Source organism: Onychostoma macrolepis, chromosome 06, assembly GCF_012432095.1.
Source record: "Onychostoma macrolepis isolate SWU-2019 chromosome 06, ASM1243209v1, whole genome shotgun sequence".
Classification (NCBI taxonomy): domain Eukaryota; kingdom Metazoa; phylum Chordata; class Actinopteri; order Cypriniformes; family Cyprinidae; genus Onychostoma; species Onychostoma macrolepis.
The window spans coordinates 27,205,466-27,215,811 of NC_081160.1; the positions used below are offsets into that span (position 1 = coordinate 27,205,466).

Genomic DNA, 10,346 nt, shown 5'->3' on the forward strand with positions numbered 1-10,346 from the left:
CCTCCACAGGCTATATCTGGGTCAATGACATAATGCATCTATTAAACTATAAAATGATACATTAAAATGCAAACCATATAAAAATATTTTCTAAAAATATTCATGCTAATCTTTATTTGTGGTGCTTAAAGTAAAATATGCTTTGGTGGTGTAACTGCATGGAGATTTTTTTTTTAAATGAAATATAAAAAATATGAAAATGTGTGTCGAATGTGTGTGTGTGTGTGTGTAAATATATATATATATATATATATATATATATTAAAGTCAGTGTGGCATAGCCAACATGCAGCCATTTTGTTGTCATGTGACAAGAAAACTATAAAGTTAATGGTTAATGTAAAGAAAGTGTGTGTTAAACACACATTTTCATATTTCTAATATATATATATATATATATATATATATATTTTTTTTTTTTTTTTTTTTTTTTTGATGGACTTGTTACAATATACCCATTTGATTAAATTTGATGGACTTGTCACATACATTTCAATTACATTTTTAAAAGATTCCTCCTCCTTATCTTGTACATGCTTATGTCATTGACCCATCTTCTAATATTCCACTTTTGGAGCTGCGAGTGACCAAGAGGTTCAATATTTCAGACAGACTGAAATATTATTCTCCATTAAAATATTTGTATTGCGAGGCAGCCCATCCAACTTGTAAACAATTTTTCTCCAGTAAACCTTAATAAAAACATTCAATCCTGACAGGTGATTAGCATATGAATCAGTGATATGCATTCACTCTAAGAGGCGTCGATGCACAACAGTAAAACCTGTTGTTTAGAACAAAGTGATGGGCAGAACTTCCCTCTGCTATATTCACAGAGCAATGCAGAAAAACGCCATATGATCACAGAAAAGTCTGATTCGTCAAAGTGCCGCACTACTGGTCAATATATATGTTGAAGCCATTCTCTTCTAAATGTCTCATAAACATCGTGCCTACCGCTATTATTTCGTGGAAACCAAGAAAAATCGCTATGATATCAACAAATCAACATCGACGAAATGAATCGAGCGACGCTTTTCCCGCAAGGAATCCGTGAGAGATGTTCAAAGTTGACCCATTTCCATGCACTTACCTTCTTCTATCTGCCGCCGCTGTTGCCAAACACCTCCAGTGTGATCACCTAAACACAGTCGACTGCAGATTTTTGGGTATCTCGTTAATCACTTGATGTACGATGGCCCCCAATACGACAAACTCCATTCCCCACGTACGGAAATCACACGCAAATCTCCCAAAGCGCGATACCAAGTGGGAAAAGCTGTTGCGCTGTCCAGTGAAAGTGGTGCTGAAACGCTCTCGGAGCCGAAGTACTTTCCATTTCTCCAAGTCTTCCTGTCCATTCATTCAGTATTGGAAAATACTGTTCGTCTTGTGTTAGGAGCTCATACCTGAAGAGATAGTACTGCACTGAGCATAACTGGAGAGCAGAGCCGTGCTGAGATGTAGGCAGTGCTCTTCAGTCGAAGCAGTGCGTTCAACGCCCACATAGCCCACTCTATTTGATCACACACACACACATACACACTCACACAACGCAGAAAATACACTGACTGATGAAAGAGCTTTCGTGCAGCTAACAAAACATGATTGATCTCTTTAATAAATATATCTGCATATGCACTGACTTAAAAGCACATAAGGATGTTTTTAATAAAGGCTACAGGAAACTCCTACAAGAAAAATCATGCAGGAATTCTAATAGAATTATATTTATAATTATTTAAGCAACCTTGATGAGATACAAGTGCAAAAATGCTTGAGATAAAAAAAATTATGAGATAGAGATATGAGATTTGAGAAAAATTCAAAAGAGATAAAATTTATAAAAATGTATAAAATATAAATAAAAAATGCTAAAAATAAATGAATAATTGTTAACTGTACATTACCTTACAATATATGGTAAAGATTTATATTGTAAAAGTCAATAAATGAAATTACTGAAATTAAATTAAATCATGTAATTTACATGAAATGCAAATAAATGCAATTTATGGTAACGAGTACCCTATAAAAATGTTTTTTAGAAGTAAAAATACCTTCTAATTTATTGTTAAAAAAAATATTATATTTAACAAGACAATGTGCATATCTCACACAGTAATGATTTTTGTTGTTGTTGTTTTATTATTATTTAAAAATCATAATTTATGGGGAAATTAACATTCCCACAATACCCTGAAGGACAACAAACCCATTTCAGCTCAGATAAGTTGGTATATTAACATTACATACAATTATATAAAATATACAATCACAAAGAATTCCATAATGCCTATAAATACTGTCACTGTATTTTTTACAGTAAAATACCGGCAATCATAGTTGCTATTTTACCATTTTACTGTAGATAAAAAAAACTCTAAAGAACCACTACTGAAAAAACAATAATATTGAGAAGAAAAAAGCACTTCAGTTTATCCATTAGGATTTTATTAGATTTTGTGGGGGTTTTTTGTGTTTTTTTTTTTTTTTTTTTGGTGTTGTTGTTGTTGTTTTAAAGCAGTCTTGTTTGATCCCATTAGGATTGCTTTTTTTATCTACTGTATTCTTCACTTAGGAAAGGAAATTAGTTGAATATGCTTTTAAAAGCAGTGTAAATGTCCTGGAGACAATTGTACATCTTCTTGTACATGCAAGATGTAAAATATAAAGCATAAAGATTCAGGGCATTGATAACCACGGTGAAGTGAACAAAAAGGAGGATTTAAAAATACAGAATGTCCCGAAGGACACTTTTTGGAATGCTAAATATACCCATTTATACGTTGCTGTTTTTGAGGACACATTTAGTCACAAAGCACGTCAGTACAAATCTGGGCTTGAATAAAAGGTAGGCAACGTCTACCTTTGGAGGGTAGTGTTGTATTTGAGCGTTCTCTCGGGACATTTCATTTTGAATTCTTAATTCTAATTTATTCACATACATGCCTCCAACTTCAGTGTCTTCCAAACCATTTCCCCAGGGGATTATGATAACAAAATGACTAATGTAGCGTGCACAATATACTGGTATCTTCCTAGTGTTAACCTATACAGCTTGTTGCTCATGTTATTCTTAAAAAGGCAGAATGACACTTTAGGTTAAACCCCCTTTGCAAGTACTGTGTATCAGTTGTTCGCTGACAATTTTTTATTTAAATTTATTCATTGAAACTCATGTAAAGTCATTTCTAAAAGTCTAACTATATCAGTGGACACAGAGAAAGAGTTGCAGACCAGTCTGGTATGACAAAATTATATTCTGATCAGATTTGTATATCTTTTTACAATAATATACAGTATATATCATATTTTTCTTATTCGTTCTTGTCACTTTTTTGCTCCTTGCATCTGCATTTAATTCTGTGAATTTGTATAAATGTTTTTACTCAGGTCATTTGGCATTACCTCTTGTCCCACTCAGCTATAATTGAATGTTCTAGGAGTAAGCTAAGACAGTTTATTACCATACGGAGTCAATGCTAATTCTCCAATTAGGTTTTATAATATCCCAAAATTCGGAGCTTTATTGGTGTTTTGGGAAATCGCAGAAATAAGTGCACTTTTTAAATGGTACAATATCACCCCCTAGCGGAGAGAAATGTTTACTTATGGCCAACAGTCATTTTTTTACTGCCATTTATACATACCTAATTGGCCAGCATCAGTTCTCCCTTTTAATTATTTATTTATTATAAATAAATAAATGCATGGTATGTATGTGTAGAGTATGTATGTATGTATATACACACACACATTTATAAAAAATGAAAAAAAAACTCAAATCAAATATGTGACTGCATCGAATATATGTGTCACCAATAATCTTGGTGGATGGTGGCTTTTAAAGTGCATGCAGTATCTTTCCATCTACCGTCTATTCCTCCTAAGCATTCTTAAAAAATCATCAGTGCGGAAGTATCACAAACAGAACTAGATTTAGTAGAGTCCTGCAGCAGCGTTTTGTTCCTTTCGGTCAGAGCCCATGCCTCTTTGGTGTCTAGCCAAGCAGCTTTACTCCTCAGAAGCCAAGCTGCCAAGCCACTCTAGGAACATTGGCCAGTGTGTTACTGATAAACTCCTCAAGGTGGCAAATTACAGTGCTGCCAGAGTCTGCTCATCTTGGCAACATGTTCACTTTTAGTATAGACTAGCTTTTGGATCATTGCTTTGCCTATAAACTCTTGTTTCTTAAACACACACTCTTTGAATAGGAACATATAGCTGTTAATCATTTCACATGCAAAAGTGTTAAGAAGTGTAAACATAGAAGCCATGAAGGCTCAGCAGCAAAAAAAAATAAATAAATAAATAAAAAATACTAGGTCAGATGAAGGTTTAAATGCTGTTATCCATCATGGTTTTCAATTCAGCTGTGCAAATTATGCTGTTTTGTAATTTACTGGTGGTATTTAGAGTGAATTGATCTGTTCAAATGCTGTCATCCTGATAAAGTTTGTTGTTTTTGAAAAATGCAGTTGATCTACTTTAAATAACGAGTAGCTTGACAAGCTCCAGTCAGAAGCAGCATCCACAAAAAATGACATGATGTGCGCTAAGGGCCCAATGCTTTCCCGCATTCATGAGAGGAAGGCCCTTTCAGTGTTCAGACTTTATATTTTACAAAGTCTTCCAATAAAACTTAAAAGATTTTCTTAGCATTTCCACAGTATCTATTTTAAACCATACTATTTGCACCAACTGCAAAACAAAGCCCTGAAGATAAAGCAGCAGAAGGAGGGAATGAAGAAAAAACAGATAAGGAAAGATTAAATACAGTTATATTTTGTTTTCCAACATGCTCGAAGTAGGACTAAAATAAAAGAAATATCCTGACTTGACATTGTTCAGTGGGTTTAAATTTTTTGTGACATTTAAATAAGCCTTAGATTTAGGGGCATATTTGACAGGCAGCACAGAAAGATATACAGCCAGAAGATGGATCATAGTGAGGACCCTTCAGAGGGAATAATTCACACTTAGCGGAGCTCATTGTCGACTACAATTATTAACTGACATTTAAATGTCCCTTGCTAATATTATGTTAACCTATACATCACCGGGCCCACTAGGAGGGGATAAATAAAACAAATGGCACACACTAGAGAAAGGAAGGATGAGGCTAGGTCAGATTGGTTCATGCAAATCAGTTTCAGCTATTTCTTTCTCTAGCAGACACACACACATATATATATATATATATATACAGGTGCTGGTCATATAATTAGAATATCATCAAAAAGTTGATTTATTTCACTAATTCCATTCAAAAAGTGAAACTTGTAAATTATATTCATTCATTACACACAGACTGATATATTTCAATTGTTTATTTCTTTTAATTTTGATGATTAGAGCTTACAGCTCATGAAAGTCAAAAATCAGTATCTCAAAATATTAGAATATTTACATTTGAGTTTGAATAAATGACCATCCCTACAGTATAAATTCTTGGCATCTCTTGTTCTTTGAAACCACAATAATGGGGAAGACTGCTGACTTGGCAATGATCCAGAAGACGAACATTGACGCCCTCCACAAAGAGGGTAAGTCACAGAAGGTCATTACTGAAAGGTGTGGCTGTTTACAGAGTGCTGTATCAAAGCATATTAAATGCAAAGTTGACTGGAAGGAGGAATTTGGGTAGGAAAAGGTGCACAAGCAACAGGGATGACCGCAAGCTTGAGAATACAGTCAAGCAAAGCCGATTCAAACACTTGGGAGAGCTTCACAAGGAGAGAACTGAAGCTGGAGTCAGTGCATCAAGAGTCACCACGCTCAGACATCTTCAGGAAAAGGGCTACCAAGCCACTTCTGAACCAGAGACAACGTCAGAAGCATCTTACCTGGGCTGTGGAGAAAAAGAACTGGACTGTTGCTCAGTGGTCCAAAGTCCTCTTTTCAGATGAAAGTAAATTTTACATTTCATTTGGAAATCAAGGTCCCAGAGTCTGAAGGAAGAGTGGAGAGGCACAGAATCCATGTTGCTTGAAGTCCAGTGTGAAGTTTCCACAGTCAGTGATGATTTGGGCTGCCATGTCATCTGCTGGTGTTGGTCCACTGTGTTTTCTGAAGTCCACAGTCAACGCAGCCATCTACCAGGAAATTTTAGAGCACTTCATGCTTCCTTCTGTTGACAAGCTTTATGGAGATGCTGATTTCATTTTCCAGCAGGACTTGGCACCTGCCCACACTGCCAAAGGTACCAAAAGCTGGTTCAATGACCATAGTGTTACTGTGCTTGATTGGCCAGCAAACTCACTGACCTGAACCCCATAGAGAATCTATGGGGTATTGTCAAGAGGAAGATGAGAGACACCAGACCCAACAATGCAGATGAGCTGAAGGCCACTATCAGAGCAACCTGGGCTCTCATAACACCTGAGCAGTGCCACAGACTGATCGACTCCATGCCACGCCGCATTGCTGCAGTAATTCAGGCAAAGGAGCCCCAACTAAGTATTGAGTGCTGTACATGCTCATACTTTTCATTTCATACTTTTCAGTTGGCCAAGATTTCTAAAAATCCTTTCTTTGTATTGGTCTTAAGTAATATTCTAATATTTTGAGATACTGATTTTTGACTTTCATGAGCTGTAAGCTCTAATCATCAAAATTAAAAGAAATAAACATTTGAAATATATCAGTCTGTGTGTAATGAATGAATATAATATACAAGTTTTACTTTTTGAATGGAATTAGTGAAATAAATCAACTTTTTGATGATATTCTAATTATATGACCAGCACCTGTATATATATATTACACATGGCAAATCTTTAATATTAGTGATGCATAAATGACTTGCCAGCACGATAATAATCTCACAATTTAGTGACATCAGTCGAATGCAAAAAAAGCCTATCAGTGCTAGTAATATTGAAATAATTTATCACTTACATCCTAGAGTAAAATTCAAACTCGTTGAGTTAAGTGGCATAGCATCTGAACAGTGTCTATTGCAAAAGTGTATACTTTAATTAAAAAACTGCTTCTGCACCATTAACTGACAAAAAAAGAACAAAGTGCAGTATGGTGGCTGTATGACCCCATTAAATAACTCAGGGTGAACTGCAGGGCTGAAATTGTGACCAGCTCCTAAGTAAATTGGTTTTCTACTGTTATTTGTGACTACACATAACCCTTGATGCAGTGCATTGGTTAGATAACAGCTAGAAGGTGTTTACTATATCCTTAGCCATACATCAGATCATCATCAATGATCATTTAAAGACATTCAGATTGTTGGCAGATCCATAGTGGATTCAATTTGGTCTCATGTTCATTAGGTGACTACATTAAACCGGAATGGCATCAAAAATTATATCATACCGATGTTTAGTTTTCCCATTATCCTGTGCAGCAAACACTGCTGATAGTAAGACAACAGTTTACTCTTTGGCCATAATCAGTGAAAACATTGTATTTAATGAGCATCTGAATCTGTAATTTAGCATTATTCTTGAAGGACAGTCAATAGTTGCATAGCTTTCAAACTGTGAGTTTTATCTCAAAATTCTGCCACCAATCTCCATTATGACTGCCCAAGCTTCTCGTAATAACATAGCGCTCAATGATAAACAATCTGCAGTAATTGTATTTTTATGCTCCACAGAACACCCGTTTGCACACAGCACAGAAACATGAGGTGTAGATACTTTTGTCAAAATGTATACTGCGGGTTTGTTGTAATGTTGCTAGTCATGATGTCCACAGTTCATTTACCTCCAGTGTATTATGTTATTCATATCATTTGGATACAACAGATGGTGTGGACCACACATAAATAAATAAATAAATAAATAAATGTAAAAAAATCTAAAATGACACAAATAGCAACTCCCCAGGCCATAGAGAAACAACTTAATGACTCTGGTTATCACACAACAGATTGAGATGCTGAGATTATACAGTATCATAATATATGGGGGTAAAAACTGGTGGTATTGTAAAAAACAAACAAACAAAAAAAAAACTTCATATTAATGCAGTATAGTGTGCCTTATTTTTTTACCATATATATATATATATAAACAATAATATAGATCTATAAAAGATGTCCTTTATCATGAAGAGATGGTGGCAAAGAAAGAAATTCCTTCAACTTACTGTAGTTATTAAAATGTTACACAGGAGAGTAGTTCTGTCTGACTATATGCTCTGAAGGGGAACATCTGTCTTTCGTGGCGTTTCAGTGAAATGATAGACCAGGCGTTTCCACCCTTCCCTGATCATTACCACTCACCAATTATGTCCTTGGAACATTCAATATTGATAAATTCATCCTTCATTTTTTCACATATCACCACAGAGGAGTCCATCTTACTTGCATATTCACAGTACGATACAAACACCCACAGAACAAGCTTGCAGATCTATTCTGAACAGGTTCAGCAAAGTCATATACAAAAGAATCTTGGGTATGGGTACATAAGACTTTTATTTTTGCTTACACCACACTAGAGCTATAATTGCTGCAGTGTCCCCGAGTTATAACTGCAACAGTGCAGATAAGCAACTGAATTGAGCTGCCAGTTCTATAACAATCACTCTCAAAGCAAGCAATATGTTCCTCTGACATTTTCTCCATTTGGGCTAATACAAGACTCTTACACAACTTTTAACAGCAATTTCCTTGTTGTTATGTTTCCTAAGGAAGTGCCATTAAGGCAGTCAGAGTTGATCAAATCTACACAGAGTGTCTTTGGATGTGAAATAAAGAGTAGTGATTATTACCCAATTGCTTCATAAAACTTGTGAATATCCTGAGATTTCCTATCATCCGGAAGGCCTTATCAATGAAGGGGAAGGCTGATGTATATCTTTAATATGGGTAAACAAATTGTTTTCAACATAACCCTTTGTAGAAGGTATAAGCAGGTAATAAGCAAGCATAATGAGCAAGTAGGAGTTCATACATTTTACTTTGCTTACTATAAAATAAAATAAAATAACATTTAATTTAATTCTATTTAAAGCTTGCTTTATCCTGTGTTTTTGCATAGCAAATCAACATGAAACACTGTTTACAATCCATTTTTCATGCAAAAATATGTTGTATTTCAGAGTAAAACTGATATTCAACGATTTAGGATGGGGCTTAATTTCATCCATACAGAACTCATTGAATTGTGAAAATTGTGCATTAAATCATTTCATAGGTAGGGCAAGTTATTACACTTTTTAAGATTAGAAAGGACAACATGTTATCCTTTTAAATATCATGCACTGATGAATTATTCACAACAGGACCAGGAATACGCATTAAATTGGCCCCACTGCTGTACTGTGTAACCTCTAATCACACAGACCCGATTTTGTTTCTCTAGGGTAGTGGCCTCCATATCGCACTGTAACTGTAAATATTTTGGTAACATTGCTTACAGGCTCACGATCTGTGCTTCACACACACACATTCTGCCATGCTTCAGGGTAAGACAGCTAATCGTGGCTAACCTCACTCTCTTCACAAGTTCCCATGGTGACTGAATGCCTATGGGCTGTAATGCATGAAATCCATTATAGTCTCTTTGTTTTCATAAGTAGAAATGCAGGACACTCTCATGTGCGCTCTTACATTCCCGGCTGTACTTCCAGTAACAGTGGTATGCCACGTACTGTGGTAACAATCAACAAGATGTTACCACATGACCAGGGACATTTAATGGTAAAATATTATATTTGTATGGTTTGTGTAAATAACTGATGCACCAGTAATTTGAACTGAGAGCTATACTTTAAAATAAACCATACACTACCCAATATGTTGTGTGTTCTTACAATGGAAAAGACCAATCTAGATCAGTTCAAAAATTTAAGGACAGTAAAGGACAATTACAAATATTTCTATTTCAAATGATTGTTTTGAATTTTCTTCCATCATGGGAATAAATCACATCTTAAAATACATTAAAATTGAAAACAGTTATTAATATTAACAGTTAAATTGTTATATTTGATAATATTAGTGTTTTTACTGCATTTTCGATCATAAATGCAGCTTTGGTAATCGTGGTGGTGTTTATATAGAAATTAATGTAATCAATATTGCTATTAAAACAACTGTATGTGCATTTTGTACCTTGAAATAGGCCTATCCATATCAAAATCATTCTGACTTCTAATAAGGCTAATGGCTTCCGTTTCTTCCAAACGTCTGTTCTGGGAGAATGTAAGTTTAGTGAGCGGTTATGAAATTCGGCGAAAAGGTTAGTGTGCTTTATGACAACAACAAATGCATGTGTACAGCTATCCGATGTAATTATAACAGTAATATATTTACGACAGTGAATTCCACTCATTTTACTGCAGGGTGCTCCAGAATCACAAAAAATACACAAAAC

At 35.0% G+C, this 10,346-nt stretch overlaps 1 protein-coding gene across 2 annotated transcripts in view; it reads right to left on the reverse strand.

Moving 5' to 3' along the window:
• The window catches only part of grm4 (glutamate receptor, metabotropic 4), a 172,203-nt gene extending 170,738 nt beyond the window's left edge, over window positions 1-1,465 (reverse strand). For both annotated transcript variants that reach the window (XM_058780032.1, XM_058780033.1), the window contains exon 1: window positions 1,094-1,465. The gene's annotated coding sequence lies outside the window, so the exon portion shown is untranslated. The remainder of the gene's footprint in view (window positions 1-1,093) is intronic.
• Window positions 1,466-10,346: the final 8,881 nt, after the last annotated feature.